General features: G+C 39.4%; 1 protein-coding gene across 7 annotated transcripts in view; it reads right to left on the reverse strand.

Moving 5' to 3' along the window:
- ASCC3 (activating signal cointegrator 1 complex subunit 3) overlaps positions 1-12,919 on the reverse strand; it is a 252,280-nt gene extending 239,361 nt beyond the window's left edge. The window contains exons 1-2 of one of the 7 annotated variants that reach the window (XM_086876634.1): positions 12,711-12,754; positions 7,594-7,642 (exon numbers count right to left, since the gene is read on the reverse strand). The gene's annotated coding sequence lies outside the window, so the exon portion shown is untranslated. Of the gene's footprint in view, positions 1-7,572; positions 7,643-8,993; positions 9,235-12,710 lie in introns of those variants that run through there. The other 6 variants (XM_086876635.1, XM_086876636.1, XM_086876639.1 and 3 more) reach the window with 6 other exon arrangements.
- Between the last annotated feature and the right edge of the window lie 1,951 nt (positions 12,920-14,870).

The following is a 14,870-nucleotide window of genomic DNA, read 5'->3' on the forward strand; positions in this document are numbered from 1 at the left end:
ATGACAGAACTGCCATTAGCTATTAGACCTAATGGGTCCGCTTACGTCTTGATTTTATACCTACATTCAAATACCTTCTTCTATAGCATTATGTGCCTTTATAAAGAAGAGTAACAACATAACTCTAATACTCCTTTAGTTGTCCTTTCTGAAATACCATGCGCAGTAATTTATGAAAGTTAGAACACACTTATAAAAAGTTCACTTTTCACACGCACTTATAAATTTCAAAGCATCTCCAGCAGGCTCATTTAATAGGAAACTGAATTTTAAACAGATATTTCTTTCTCCTTTATTCAATTCCTTTATTAACAGCTCCTGAAATAGAAAACCTGAAACACCAGAAAAAAAGTGCACACTGCCCTGAGCACAGGCATGGCCAAAGAGCCAAATCCAGCCCTACAACCCTGATCCTGTACTAGTACGTGCTGCTCCACCCTTGCCTGTGTGCTTTCAGAACTTGCGGGTGTCTGAGGGGCCCGGTTTGGCAGAGCAGTCGCACAAGGCTTCTGCATCTCATTTCTCATCAAACTTCACACACCCCCTTTGCTTCTCACACACAACACCCACTCTCAGCAGGGCACCACATGAAAGCAAGAACAGCTAGTAAACAGAATGCAGGGGACAGGTGCAATTAATTACTCCACTGTTAATACAGAAAAGGTAAAACTTCTGAACTTTGGCTATTATTCTGCAACATATTAGAGCCAGCTCTAAACAATAAATCAAAAATCATGTGGCCCTATAAGATGTAGTGTAAATTTATATTTGTTTTTTAAAAAATACATTATATCCCTTCACATAAAGCTTCCTTATGTAGATACCTGCCTGCATCACACTGCCTTTAGAGTGGATCAGGTACTCCTTGTCTTTCCACAGCCATCATAAGGGTAACTAATTCCTTCTGCTTCAAGAGAAATGTATCTGTTTGCCCACAGGTGGATCTGAAACATCTGAACTACCAAATGATCCTGCTGAGATCTGCTGGTTTTGGAACAAGGAATTAAAAGGCAGCAGCAATTAAATCCTCTTTACCAGGGCCTACATATAAAAGATTAACTTTTTCCAGCCTTCTACCTATTCCTCCTAAAGAAAATTATGAGAAAGATACCATCTTAAATCATCTCTGTAGGACAAATGGAATGGAAGTTAACCTTCATACCAGTGTGACTTCACATGGTAAAAATATTTCTACTCCTCTCCCACCTCCATTCAAGTCAGGACATTTTGAGTGCATTCTGCTAATGATTCCTAGAACAATCTCAGATTTCCTGCCTCTTTTTTAAAACACTTAACTTTCCACCAAACTTGTTCGTAAATCAAAAAGAGCAATATCCACCCTTCTAAAGCTTTGTGAAGATGAAAGTAACTTTTAAAGTCTATTTTACTTCTTTTAAAAACAAGTGTGATCTTAACACTGAAACTTTTTCTAGGAGAAAGCAAAACATAAAGACAGATTATACTCAGAGTTCAGGTAAGCAACATTGCAAAGTTTATTGTTTGAAAGTAAACACGAATCATAATCTCAGCAGGTTTTTATTCATTAAAGTGAAACATTAAAAAAAATTCTAGCAATACCACAAAGGTAACAAAAATTACTAAAGAAGTTTTCCACTTCATATTTTCACCCAGCTGCTCAAGTTTTCCTCCAGCTCCCAGCCTTCCTATGTTTCTAATACAAGCAAATAACAGAACCATTTCTTTCTCTTCTTTCCTGAAATATTACAGAGACTACTGTAAAAGACACATCCTTTTGAAATTCACTGAATTCCTATACTCTCTAACAGATCAAACCAGCTGCCCAGTAGGGCTAAGAGAAGGTGAATGCTCAGATCTGGTACGTCATTGTGCAAGTTGAACAGAAATCTTTCTTTTCTTACAAAGGATGAAATAACATAGCATTAACACAGCTAAAAATCATAGGTAAAATCCACAGTTACACGATCCTAAAGTACCAGCTTCTGTAGTCTATAATATTTTACTTTTTATTTGTCCTTTAAGACTTTACAGCATGATTTTTCTTCAAGTATTTACGGAATATTAACCCATGTTCCCAGATTTTGCTTATATTACTTATAATTCTTTCAACTATTAACAAGTTTTATTGCAGTCTATGTAAATTTGCAATTTATAAAACTTAAAGACGTTATTACTAGTAACTAAACTAATCAAAGAACATTATAAAGAAAAGGAGGCTTTAGACACTGGCAGTGAATAGCAGGTTGCTATTGACCACAAAGTATTTCAAATGGCATTTTCTCTTTCACTTGAGAAAGGGGAAACATTTCAAATGAAAAAGAAACTAAAAGGGCAAAATCCCACCTACAAGGCTATACAAAAGCTAAAGGGACAGTGAAGTAACATTTTTTACATTTTAGATATATATTAATCAGTGAGACCATAAGGACACATTAAGACATCTTAAATTTATCAACACATTCAATATTTTACTTTACACGACTGTGTAAGAAGACTTACCAGTAACATTAAATTTTACTGATATGAACACATTTTAGAATGGCTACAATTAACTTCAGCAGCTTCATTAATACAAAGGTAAACTTGATATTTTATTTACAAATAAGACTCAATATTTAAAAGAACCCAAATGCATTCTACTCGTTATATATCCTACATCGTACACATCAAAGGAAAATTATTCTTTTTTTATTCATTATTATTTATTTATTATTAATTTTTATTTATTTTAAAGAAAACACTTTAAAGAAAAAAAAATGAAACCATTAGATAAAAAAGCTATTTTGGATCTCTGAGAATATATTTTATTAGATTCAATAAAATTTCTTATCCAAGCATGTTTGATGCCAACAGTACAAATACATACCTAACATCAAAGTAGTTAGCCAGGGATAATAATGGTTTCATAATGTCTGGGACATAAATCAGAAACAGCAGGTGAAAGCATGACATTAAAACAATACTATTTTCTGACTTAGTATTTTGCAATTTTACAAACAGTGCTGCCCGATGCTGTAACCACTGTATGCTTTCAGACATCTCACTTTCTACAAAAGGCCCAGACATCACCCCGGAATTCTCTCAAGTTGTCTGGGTCAAATATTGCTGATCTCCAGTCAAGACTGGGTCAATCTTTAAAAGGGTGACAGCAAGATTAAGGAATATGTACTCAGGAAGAAGCAGCGGCTTCCTGACACACGATACTCACTTCAGTGAATACCAAAATTCAAACAAGTGCTTCAGCATAACAAGGAGGCATAACAGTGCCTCTGTGTGCCATCGTTCACATAAGAGACAATTTCAGCATCTTAATTACAGAAGTCACTAAACAAAAAACCCTAGAAAATCAAATAATGGAATTACAAGTCATTCAGTCAATATAGTATTAACCCTTTACACATTTTTTCATAATCTTAGCCATGCATGTGATTAAACACCAGCTGCCTAACACTGTGCCTGCTTGCATCAGCTGGAAAAGCATTTCCTGTGATTATGCTCAATACTGTTCTGGGATGATGTCAAACATGTGGCTTGGCTCAATAATGTGTTCATTTTAGATGTACTTTGGGATAGTTACTAAAGATTGCTGTTGTTAAATAGAAAAAAAAAAAATAAATAAAACAACCCTTTCTTCAGAATAATTCATCTTCCAAGAACATAAAATGTAATTCAGCTGTTAAGCTGCAAAATGTCTGTAGTTTTACACCTCATCACCTTAAGTTCCCTGCAGCAAAAGACAAACTGTGTCCCATGCAACAGAAACTTTGAGACTTGCCTTACATGTGGAGATGTACTGTAAGCAAATTTCCAGCTTCAAAATATGTATCATGTATGTTCATTTAAACGGGAGGCATAATACAAGATGGGGATGGTGGAGGTGTCATTTGTTTAGTTTTGTTTTCAGTTTAATAGGAGTCTCCCTGTGCCTCTGTTACACACTGTGCCATCAACAGACGTTCAAAACAACCTCAGGGGTTATCTTACTGCATTCCAGAAAGGCTGTCACTAAAGAAAGAGATGTATGGAAGGTAAATAGGGATGTATGTGTTCAAAAGAAGGAAAGGGAGGATGAATAAAAACAGGTGAGAGCAAGAAAAAGCTTTGAGTTAATGACAGCTAAGTAACACACATTGCATCTCCCTGAGGATGGCTGAGAGGATGTGGGATGCACTTCAGCAAATATAAGTGCTATAACAATACATGTATAATACACAGCTGCATAACTGCTGGGCTAAGAGCATACTGGAGAACTTGTTCAGATGGTAGTAAAAGAAAAAATCTCTCTGACACGTTCCTGTAGTGAATAGCAAGCACATCCAAGGATAAAGCCCCCAGTGGGAATTACTGGCCTTTACGAGGTGTAATTCTGTGAGGTTTTTAAGGCCTCACAGGGATGTATTCAAGCACTCAAATCACTTACCATATTTATAGACAACTAAAAAAATGCCTCAAATACTGTATTATCCCCCAGTTCTAAATAACTGGATGCTTATTAGCCACTCAACACCATAATTATCCTTCATAATTAACGCAGATTTCATTCAAAATAGGGTTTCAATAAGCCTCAAGGTGGGAACTGGATCATTTTGTATCTGGAGCATTCTCCCAAATGTTTTTGAAGGAAACACTAAACATCCCTTTTGAGAGAAACATAACCTATTTCAGAATTTACAACCAATCTCAAACACAATAAAATAAAAGACTAAGCCAGGTACACTAATCCTTAAGACCCTGCCTGTACATTATTACTCAAATCAAAACAGAGAGGTGGCATGAGTAGGATTGCTGTCTTACTTCTTATTAACCACTAAGTCATTCACTTTCTTTACAGCAGTCATTAGCAATGTTCATACTACCTGCAAAGACAGGACGTCAGTTCTGAAGTAACTATCTTGCCAAACATCGAGATTCCGTCTCAAGGATTTCTTCAGTAATTAATTATGGTGAATAAAATCTTTGCATCTTGCAGACAACACACAGTAGCTGTGTAAGCACAGTGCAGCTTATGCCAAGATTCACATTTAATCTTACAGAACAATTATTCTATGAAAGCACTGAAGCAGGATTTCTCATTTAGAGAAAATACTATTTTTTTTATTTTTTTTTTGTTACGCAATTTTATCAATAAAGCTAGTAATAATAATGGTAATGCTGGCAATCTGAAACAGATAACCTGCATGTACTAAATGATAGAATTATTTTTCAGAACAGAAATATGCAGTTTTAGACCAGTTAAATAAGAAGCTGTAGATTCTACAGCCCTTCTATTAATAGACAAGAAAATTAATTTGTTATTAACTAAAAGTATGGAAAAGGCCTTCAAAAGAAACACAGATTCTGGCCAACTTTGGCTATCACTAAATTAAAAGTTTCCCAAACTACCAGCTATAAATAAAGTCATCCTATTTCCAGCAGCTTTTGAGTCAGACTTTTTACCAATGGTTGCAGTAAATAATACAGAAATATGTAGAAAATGACTCATTACATAAAATAAGAAACAGATGGCATTGTCCACACAAATGCATCAATTTAATTAAAATAATGCAAGTGTATCATGCAATTTTAAGTTCTTGCTATGTTTTGGAATATTTGAATTTATTGCATTCATTCAATTTTTATATAATGTTTGTGGTATTTTCTAAAATATGTCCTTTATGATTTTTCTATGATTCTGTATGTTGTTTGATACCTGTCATGATTTTTGAGGAGGGAAGGACTAAGAAAGTCATGACAGAGTTTGCAGAAAACTCTCTAGTTTGTATCTTTCCAATAATACACAGCAACTGGAACCTGAAAGCTGTGTATTTTATCCATAATTCTTCTAAAAAGTGTTTTAATTCTGAATACACTACACTACCCCTCAGTTTTTCTAACACTCTTCCTAAAAGTCTTTGTCAGCATATAAAATAACTTTTCCAAAGGTATGTCCATATAAACAAGCCACTCATGGTCTAGCAGTCCTTTTATCCTTACTGGATCCTTTTGACAGCACACTGAAGGCTCAGTCCAGCTCAGCAGTTACAAAGTTACAAGTTTTTATTTCCTATCAGAAAAGCAGACAGATCCACATTCATAAGGCAGCTCACTGACCTAATGTGGCCCAATATTGAAATGTGATGAAGATGCATAGAGAGTCTCAAAAATCAACCTATAAAGAAAAGCTTTTCAGTCCAAATCACGCCAGCCTTTTGGGGATGCCTTCCCCTTCAGAGCTTTCTCCTACTGCCTGGAGGCAATACTACCTCCTCCCCCACAAAGAGAGCTGTAAAAAAACCCAAGGTAATAACAGACACAATAAGCTGTCCCAAGACAGACCACTGTCTGCTTGGTTTAGCTTACATATTACTTAACATTGGTAGGATACAGGGGTGAAAAAAGTCAGAACTTCAGCCTAAAAATTTAAGCAAAAAAATTAATTCAAGGTCTGCCTTGTATTATATGTATTATATGTATTATATGTATTATATAGCCTGAAAGCATGCCTACTTCAAGGCAGAGTCTTTTTTACAAAGACAAAAATAAGTTCATTAAAAATACATTTAAGCAACACTCAACTATTGTATAGATACATGGCCACATAAAGTATTATTATTAAAGGCAGGATCCCTTGTCCTCTCTTCAGAGCTCACATGCCACACAGGCACTTCAAACAGCACATCAGCTATTTGATGACTAACAAGCAATAGCTTTCTAATTGATAATTTATCATTAGTGCAGTTTAGAATTATAACTTAAAAATAAAAAATAAAAAAAAAATAGTGCTGCAATGTTACAAATGCAAATTAGAATCAAAACTAACAAATGCTCCTGGTCCTTCCTGGACTGTCTGTAATGTTAACTATATATGCAAGAGGCTATTTTGAGAAACACACCTGTACAATTTCCTACAGTGAGGAAATCCCAAACAGTCCTTTCAAAGCTTGCAAACTTGTCTGCTCATTACATAAGAAAATAAGGGGAACATAAATTGAGGCATAATATTATTCTTGGCAGATATAATAAAAAGGAAAATAGCCCCATTATGTCTCTAGTGATTTGAGGAGGTTAAAACAGTATTTTTCCAGCTGTACATTTTTTTAAATGGCTGCATTTCTTGAGTCATAGTTACATTCTGCTGGAATGTATGTAAAAATTTTTAAAACATGTTTCAGAAAATTGTACTGTAAGCTAATACATACATACATATTACACAAGAATCTCCCACTGAACAGTTAAAAGCCTTTGAACAACTATTATGAGTATTTAGCATGGAACATGGGCTTCCTGTTCAGATTTATACAATCAACTTTTAAAGAGGCCCCAGAAACAAAAATGCTACCCTAACAAGAAAATTATATAACCAAGCATTTTATTTATGTTCATGTTTTGGAAGCAATATAGATGTGTACCATATGATGTCATGCTCAGCAGTAAAAACTCTGGGAAAGGAGAAGCAAGGGGTGTGGGGAACAAAGACACACATCCAGGCTTATGGGGTTTGTCTTCCCAAGCAACTGTTAAATGTCTGCTATTTTCATCCCCTCTCACAGCCAAAGGGAGTGAATGAGAGATGGGAGGGGAGGGGGCATTTGGCTACTGCTGGGGTTAACTCACCACAAATAATAAATTTCTTACAAGAAATGGAAGAGAAGACTTTCAGAGTTCTTCTTTACTCTTCCCTAATCTGTTAAGGAGAGGACACATTAGAATAATGGAATCATTAAGGCTGGAAATACCTCCAGAATCATCAAGTCCAACCTTTTACCAAATACCACCATGCTCACTAAACCATATAATGAAGTGCCATGTCTACTCATTTTTTGAACACTTGCTCTCCCTTAGAGCAGCAGTTTAGACTAATGTCTTCCTATTTCTTGAACAAATTCATCAGAATCCAGTTTCCAAACAGAAACTCACTAAATGACACAGATCAGCAGTCCTCATCAGCTTCAAAAAAAGAGCAGTTGTTTAAATGGCCATCTGGTTTACAGAATATTTGAATGCAGGCAAGTAAGTCACAACTGTACAAAGTCATCTATTTATTTTCACAGCTTCTCAGAAGCCAGTTTACAACCGAAGTTGCCAGTTTTAAAACTGAAATTTGCTCCACAATTCACCTCACAAATGCTTCAACCACCACCCTATCATTCCACAATCATCTATTCTTGCTGTAAGACCTATTTATGTTTAAGATTCAGGCCTGTAATATCAGAGTCAGTCTATTTTTTAGGCCAAACATCCAACATGCCTTTGGGCAAGCAAGAGTAACAGATGGCTCAGAGTAAACACATGCTTTAGAACAAATGATGGTAAAGTATGATGGTAAAGTCTAGGGAAGTGTATCATTTATACCCATAAGTTCCGCATACAATGAAAGGGGAGAGCCAGCAACTTTTCTATGCCTAAAATATCAACTAGGTAAAACAGTCTGCACCTTCCTTTTAAAGTTACTTTTCTGTAGCACCCACTAGATTTAACAAGGCAGAAAAAGAACAAGTGTTTTATTTCATATCTCAGAGCTGCACTCAGCAATAGGTTGGCCACCAAACTCTAGCCCACATGTTTATGTACTAAATAGAAAACAGAAAAAACCAACTGCCCTTTCTGCAACACTTAAACAGTCCACATTGCTACTGAAGCCTAACCCTTTCTTGGCTTCACTCCAGTTTAATGGATTTTCATTGAACTATACACAGTTGTGTTCGACATCAAGAGGAATATCTATATCTACAGTAAGCTCAAGAAACACCCTGCATAAGTATCATTCACACTACTGGTTAATTCAGTGAGCACCATTACCACAGAACCATAGTGTGCTGCTATGCTTCTTTCAATAGTCACAGTTTTAGGTGTTTGTGCAGTGCTGGGGTGGCTTGGCCCTGGCCAGCAGCCATGCTGCTGCTTGCTCACCCCCCACAGTGGGACAGGGGAGAAAACAGGAAGAAAAGAAAAAAAAACCCAAACTTAGAGGGTTGAAATAATAGTTTAATAGAGGAAGAAAAGATAACCCACAAGTGAAGGAAAGAAATGCTCACCACATCCCACAGGGCGACCAATGCTACAAGCTCCAGTTTACTAATCTCCAAAACCCAGACAACTTGAAAGCAAAAACCCTTTCTTCTTCCTCTACCTCTGCTTTTGTTTCTGAGCTTGACAATACACAGTACAGCACATCCCACTGGCCAGTTTGGGTTTACTGTCCAAGTTGTGTCCCTACACAGCCTCTTGCTCACCCCCTTGCCAACTTGCTGGGCAGGGAGGGTGGAAGAAAGCTTTGATGTTGCGCAGGCCAGAAACAGCCAAAACATTGTGGTGCTATCAACATTATTTTAGCCACATATCTCAAACACTTCAACTGTGATGAAAGTTAACTCCTAAACCGGATACAAGAATGTGCTTAAATTGGCATTGTGCAAAGAGAGGCAATCAAATTCCTCAGAGAGAGATGAGCATAAAGAATGCCCTGACTGTACATCCCCTTATGGGTTTTGCTTGCAATAAACACAAAATTGCTCCTTTCTGTGATGTGATGAGGTATTTAAAAAGCAAGAGGGGCTAAATACATGACTGACTACTGCTCATAATGTAAGAATAAGGAGGTACATGACAAAACTTAATAGTTTAAGGTAAGAATAATAGCTAGAATGCCTTTCCTACAATGAACATAATTAATTTGGGAATTCATTGCCATAAAGATGCCAAAAAGACTAAAAGTTCAGGTATGCCTAGATGAATTAATGGACATCAACTACCTTGGTAGTCTCTGAATCAACAGCTTAGAAACAGATAATCAGTTATTTAAATCATGGATTACTAAAAGATAATATGAAAGTGAAGGTATAATTGGATTTGTCTTTCCTTTTTTATTTTCAGTAGATCACCTAAGCATCTCCTGCTGGCTGCTACAGGAGAGAGACACTAGACAAAAATTTTCTTTGAAAACAGAGCTACAGGGTGAAATGACAACAGAGATACTGAGGATTACAATTTTGGATTTAGGAGTCTAATGTCTCTCAGTCTGTTTCTGGGTCTTACCCTTGTTTTCTTCTCTTTTTAGTTCAGACATCAGCTGTCATATTTCTAATAAACATCCAGCTACACATTATAGGTCATTTGTTAAACTGCTTTTGATTAGATAAGTTTATCTGAACTAGAGAGTGGATTTTGATCTCAGTTCCCTCTTCAAACATTACAGTGTAATTCGGTTTAAGAAAATGTGTAGGCTAGAAAGTGCTCAACACTAACTTCAACAATTGTTACTAGAGACAATTTATCAGGAAAGCAGTAAGCTGTTATTTGGAGTAATGAGGACTTCAATTTTCTGTGGGGAAATTTTGTAGGAGGGAGAAAACAAACTTCAGCACACAAAACACCCATATGAGCTAGAACTAATCCCACCTTTAACATCTTCCAAATAAACTTTATAACTAACCACGGAAAGATAACATGTGTCTTTCCTTCCCCCAACCACCTCCACACCCCATTAGCATCTCCTGTAACTATGTAACTGAAGAGGGATGAAACATCCAATAATAACATGGACCAGCCTGAGCTCAGTTCAGTATTTATAAAGAATAACATTTTCAGAGAAAGCACTGTAGGTCAATTGGACCTCCAGAAATATACACCAGCCTTTTATGAAGGATGAGTTTTCTATTAACTCTGTAAAAAAAATATTTTTGAACTATAAATGTTCTTCCTTAAAACAGAACTAACACTACACAATAAAAAACTGAAAATTATACTGAGAAGCAATGGACTGCAAGTTCTTTAGAGGCCAAATTACAATCATCTTGATCATATAATCACAGAATTTGTAAGGCTGAAAGGGACCACAGTGGATCATCTGGTTCAACCTCTCTGGTCAAACAAGCCCATCTTGTAGACCACAAGATACAGTGCAGACAGTTCTTGAGTATCTCCAGTAAAGGAGACTCCATAATCTCTCAGGGCAACTTATTCCAGTGCTCAGTCATCTACACAGTGAAGAAATTCTTCCTCATGTACAGGCAGAACTTCCTGTGCATGAATGTCTCTCCACTGCCTCTTGTCCTTGCCTGGCACCACCAGAAAGAGCCTTGATCCATCTTCTTGACACTCTCTCTTCAGATAGTTACACGCATTTATGAGGTCCCCCCTCACTTGTCTCTTCTTGAGGTTGAACAGACCCAACTCTCCCAGACATTCTTTGTAAGAGAGATGTTTCAGTTCTTTAATCATCTTCATAGCCTTCCACCAGACCTGCTCCAGCAGGTCCAGGTTTAGCTTCAAACAAGTTCTGTAAACAGAACTGTCAGAATAAAAACATTGTCATTTGACAATTTCTTGCCTTCTCTCTGATTCAGCAGAAGTCATGACCTAAGCTCTTCCAAAGACCAAGCTAGCTTTTAGAGAAAACTGAGGTCTAACATGTAAACTAGTTTGTTTATACAATGCATAAAGGCCCTAGCTGGGAGTTGGTCTGTATTCCCATATAAATGTGACAAGACTTCCTCCAAGTATCTACACATATAATTCCAAGACGATGCAAGTTTACCCTCCTCTGGCCAGAAGGCAAGTCAGGTCCAAAGGACAACATTTTACTACAGCATCTGCTGAAAAGCAGCATGTGTTTAATCAGATTCACCACATCATTGTTATCATCAATGCCATCTTTAGATGAAGGACAGTTTGCATATGACCTGATGGTTGGTTTGGTTTTCTTCCTCCTAAAAATGTAGTTCTACAACCTACCATGTGTACATACATAATCTTTGCTGCACTGTCTCTGAAACTTCCAATATTTTTTCTAGTCATTGGCTACACTCAAGTCTATCATCTGGAAAGTAACTAAACATGACTATTAGATTTCTTCTCCGCAGAAGTTACATTTTCTGGTTTCACTTCAACAGTACTACTTTACAGCAAATTTTTTAAAAAGCTGTAAGACTTTTAGGGTCTATACCAATGTTAGCATTTTAAGAATAACAAAACCTACATTCAGAACTCATACAAGGTTTTACGCAAAGGTATTACAGGAATTCCAACATGATACACACTCCTGAAGCACCTGAAGTGCAAGCCGTAGGACACTACAAGCCTGTCATGTGTTTTATAAGCAAAACCGTCAGATTACCACTACCAAGCAAACCGAAGAAGTACCCGAAAGGGAAAAACACTATATGTCCATATGGTTTTTTCGTTCTTCATTTCTCGTTCTATTTATTAATACCGGTAATAAGTACAGAAAGTACATTCGACACCGGTGCGTTTCCCACTTGACCAGTCCCGTCAGCGCCGTTCCGCAGCAAAGCCCAGCAGGCGCACGAGAGGAGCACACGGCACCTGGGCCTTCAGGAGCGGCCTTGCATCACTCGCCGCGGTGCGCGCCGGGGCTGGGGCACGGCGAGCACTCCGCCAGCCCCGGCCCCGCCGCCAGCCCCGGCCCCTCAGCCAGCCCCGGCTCCCTGCCTGCCCCGCCCGCCGGAGGCAACTCGTGGCACCGGCTGAGGCCCGGCTGCTCCCGACAGCCGCGCCCCGCCAGCAGCGCGACGACGCCGCTGCCGCGGGGGCTGCGGGCAGAGACCCGCGCAGCGGCGGCGGGACGCCCCCCCGCGCTTGGGCAGGCCGGTCCCGGCGGTCCCGCACCCCCCCAGGGTGCCGGACCGCGGCTCTGCACAGGTGGCGGCGCAGAGCAGCGCCCGCCGCGGGGCCTCCCCGGCGGCCCCCACGCCGCGCCCGCCCGACCCCCGCCCGCCGCGCCCGCCGCGCACCTGCCTTACGGCCCGCCGGTTCCGCTGCCGCCAAGAGCCGGCGCGGCGCGACACTGCCGTACGGCGAGCGGGCGGGGCCGTGTCCGGTACGGCCCGCGGGGCTCCCCCGGTGCCCGCGGCGGGGCTGCGCGGCTCCCCCGGTACCCGCGGCGGGGCTGCGCCGGTGCCGTCGGCTGGTCCCCGTCGGCCCCCGCCGGGGTCTCCGCGCTTCGCCGAGCCAGCCCCGCGCTCAGGCCTACCCCGGCTACAGGCCGCGCCTCCGCCGCGTTCTCTGTGCAGAGAAAGCGAGTCTCGCCGAGGTGCCGCGGCTGCTGAGCCCTGTGCTCCCGCCCCAGTTATGCCCGGCGTGGTATATGCCGTGGGTCAGCTCCCAGCAGTGTTTCACAGAATCACAGAATTAATTACCTTGATAAAGAGATAATCTTTACTGAGTTCAACCTATGACCGAACACAAACCACCTTGTAACCTAAACCATGCCGCCAGATGCCATGTCCAGTCTTGCAAACCTCCATGGACGGTGACTCTTCACTTCCCTCAGCAGCCCATTCCAGTGTCAAATCACCGTTTCTGAGCATTTTTTTTTCCTAATGTCCGAAATAAACCTCCTCCGGCACAGCCTAAGGCTGTGTCCTCTTGTCCTGTCAGTGGTTGCTGGAAGAGGCTGACCCCACCTGGGTACACCCTCCTTGCAGGCAGTCTTAGGGAGCAGTAAGATTCTCCCCGAGCCTCCTTTTCCCAAGACGGAACAACCCCGGCTCCCTCAGCCGCTCGTCTCAGGACTTTGTGCTCCTGTGTCAGTGCCTCGGGCTTTCCTGGATGTGGGTGTCCATGGCCTTCAGCCCTCAGTGCTCTTTAGCAGCTCATCCATCCCCTGCACACTTAATTTTTGCCAAACCTCAGTGTGTGCCTGTAGGTAGAGCTATTCCACACTTACTTATTCAGTTTTATGATTTTTGAAGCTAGCTTTTTAAATAAGTGGCCTATGTCCTCTGTTGTGTTAATACTGTGTATATGTGTAAGGTGATGCTTTTCAATACAGATATTATCTTCTAGATGTTTAGTGGACCAGAAGCACCAGACATTAAATGGAATTAATTTTATTAAATACAGATGACTTAACATAGACTTAATATGTGCCTCAGGGGAAAAAAAAATTATCATTTTCTTCAGTGTTTACTATTTTTCTGGAAGATATATGATGTATGAAAGTGGTAGAAAATATCAATAAATACTTTATCTTAAGAAAATTGCATTCCCACTACATGGAAATCTATGTCTGTGTTCAATTTCTACATTTGCTTAAGAGTCAATGGAATGGCACAGGTTCTTTCCATCTCACCCTGAGATCTAATGAATTGTACTGTAGAAGTGCCAGTGCCTCTCATTTATAAGTAAAGGGAGCATGAAAAGACCAGCTGAGGTATAGATGTATATATACTAATGTAAAGTTTAAAGTTACCTGTAGGGAGATATACGAGGTGAGTACAATTTCACCCTATTTATGAACCTAGATGGACAGAAATGTAAATTGTGGGATCAGCTGAAGAGGAAGTTGCTTCTCAGAGCAAACAAATAGTTTTTCTTCTTGTATCTTCTTATTTCTTCTTGTATCCTTTGTTTGATGTCCATATCTTAAATAATCCTTTGCTTATTCTCTCCTGTGTTGTACCAGATCTTTGGCAGCATTTCAATATTCATTAGTATCAAAATCTCCAGTTCACCATCTTGTCCTTTGTTTGACTCATGCCTCTTGCATGTCCAATAAAAAGGTGTAAATAGTCTTCCTCCATCTTTTGCATCAAATCCTTCTGGCATAGTCACATGAGAAGTTCTAATTCAAATTTGAGAAAAAGGTTTCAATCAAGTAGGCTCAAAATTGCAGAATCTGAGAAGGAAGAAACATATCTGATCTTAAGTTTGCAAAATACCCTGGAAATTTACAGGAGTTAGTTCAGCACTGTATTGCTCACTTTTGGTGCTTGTTAACCAAGCAGTATTGATTTCAGACTCAAACCAGTGTTGGTCACTTGGAGAACAATAGGTATTCACAAGACCCAACCGCAGTTTATGGTCAGTGTACTGTCAGCTGGTGACACTTGAATTATTGTCTTCAAATGCATTATAATTTTTAGACTATTGAATTGACTCTTTTTGTTTCT

Source organism: Cyanistes caeruleus, chromosome 2 (assembly GCF_971803275.1).
Source record: "Cyanistes caeruleus chromosome 2, bCyaCae1.hap1.1, whole genome shotgun sequence".
Taxonomy (NCBI): Eukaryota; Metazoa; Chordata; class Aves; order Passeriformes; family Paridae; genus Cyanistes; species Cyanistes caeruleus.